Genomic DNA, 2,377 nt, shown 5'->3' with positions numbered 1-2,377 from the left:
CCTTTTTTACACCCCCCCCCCCCCCCCCCCAAATCTCAGGTAATGTTCTCAAATGTCTGGTGGTTATTTTTCAATATATGAGGAAGAGGGCCAATAATTTAATGTTTACAAATCAAAATGTGCCATGAAAGTGTAAAATAAAAGCACATACTTAAATTTATGTAATTCTTATTGCTGTTGATTCTCATTTTATTTGCAAACTGAAATGAAAGCAAAGTGAGTTCTTGTAAGGAGCATAGTTAAGTAACTGTACAGAAAGTATAACAGTAGGATAGAAATAATTTTGCGGCACAATTCAGCTGAAGAATGACCATCCTTTGGAGGGACCAGATTGCGCACAAAAAGCCACGAATAGTAGCTGTACCTCATTCGTCTCTGGCAGTGTAATAGGCTTTCATTTTTTTGCCCTGTAGACTTTTGAAGGAAGCCCATGAGGAATTCCCTGAATGCTTTCAGGCAGTGTTAACCAGAAGATGGTACAGCAGACTCAGGTTTTGATTATTTTACTCACAGGAATCATACTTTCTGTAAATCACTCAAGGCAGAAAGTGGGAGGGGAGGACAAAAAGCCCTTTTGATTGTTTTCTAGCTTACTGCTAATTCTTCCTAGCAAGTAAAAGTGCTCCCTCCAGTACAGAGTTAAGAGTTGCTGCATGATGAAACCAGCAGCGGGTAAGTGAACTGCTTGCTGCTCTGTGCTTTCACTTTGCAGCTGCAGCTCTTAAAGTTGCAGGATGGGTGAATTTCCCTTTACTTAGCAGCCTTTTACAAGTGCTTAAATGCTTGAAAAGTGTCTCCTTATTTCCAGATACAGGAAATGCACACATGGTTATGGAATCTCCACAAAGCTGTGTAATTCCAGCTGCTGCCGCTTTCATCTTTGTTTGCTCTGCTTCTCGCAACAGGAAAACAACTTAAATCCTGTGTGCAAACAGATCTGGGCTGCCTCTGCCTGTGCTGGCCCCAGAATCTGGAGAGCAGGGAAGTGATACACAGAGAAACTTGAGCTGTCTGGGTCCACGCCAGCTGGAGCAGAGAAGCAGAGCAGGAGCTCAGCATAGCTTACCGGCTTCAGTGCCCTGTCACTCCAGTGCACCTATTCTGCTTCCAGACCTGAGCTGACAAGTGCCTGTACCCCTGCACTCCACAGGTGGAAAGAAGGGGACTGAGACCCATGCCCTTTGCGTTAGGGGTGAGATCAGACAGCTCTGCATTGCCAGATAACCACAGTTGTTTTTTCCTCTGCCTCTATTTTGTTGAAAGCCTGAGTCATTGTCTGGGTTCATAGGATAGCCTGAGTATGCTGACAGATGCGGAGTGCTTTGTGATTGTCTGAGATGCTGGGTTTGGTATGGGAGGGCACCAGCATGCCCCAGCCAGAATATAGATCTCTGTGCATGTTCACAACAGCTCTTTAACCTCTGAAGGGGACTTGGTCTTGAAAATGTAGTCAAAAAAAACAAACCCCAAAAAACCCCAAGCCAGTAAATTTCAGGCTCAGTGCTGAGTTGGAGCCAAGACAAGACTATGGAGAGACCTTTGTGTCCCTCTTATTTTGGATTTATGCTCTTAATAATGCTAATAAATATGTTCAGGGTTTCCGGGAACATCACGTAAAAAGAGACAAAGAAACTTGGCACTAAAATCTGTAACAACCAGAGGAGAATGTCACCGTGTACTGCCCAGGGGAGTTGAGATTGGTTTTCCCTCTGTTTCTGAAAACAGAAGAGAACAACACGAACAAAGATGTATGTCCTTGCCCTCAGTGCAATGGTTAATGTATCTACTGGCTCCAGAATTGTGTAGGCTTCTTCACTCCAGGTTATATACAAGCACTGTTGACTTTGTTTCTAATATTTTTTTTTTCAGAGGAAATCAAATACTATACTAACATTACTTCACATGCATGGGACCACACCTCTGTTAAGGAAATAATGACCACAGCAAATGGCCTGGACACAAGATGTAGTTCCTGGAGTGCTTGGCACAATAATAGAAAGGCTAACTATGGGAAAGATATTACCTATTTTTGCAAGCAGTAGAGCAATCAGCAGTCCCCTGTGGTGGGTTCATGACCTTGCCAGCCATGGGTCTGGAGGAAGTTTTTAGGTCAGCCAGGAGCACTCGTAGTTCCAAAACAGTAAGTCCATTTCCTGACTACTAGGAAGTAGGAAGATACAGAGATCTTTGACAACAGCATATAAAAGAGTTGTCAGTAGGACTGTTACCTGCCTGTGATAATGCTGGGAAATCAGTGAAAAAGTAGCTTAGCTAATTCAGTCTCCATGTACATAACTCCAAAGAGAGGTTAAATGAGCTCCAGGCAAATCTAGCTGGTGCCATTTAAGTTGTGAGGTGGGCTGATGCCAACCTCATG

Source organism: Nestor notabilis, unplaced genomic scaffold (genome assembly GCF_000696875.1).
Source record: "Nestor notabilis isolate BGI_N333 unplaced genomic scaffold, ASM69687v1 scaffold35655, whole genome shotgun sequence".
Classification (NCBI taxonomy): Eukaryota; Metazoa; Chordata; class Aves; order Psittaciformes; family Psittacidae; genus Nestor; species Nestor notabilis.
This window is presented reverse-complemented; position numbering follows the sequence as displayed.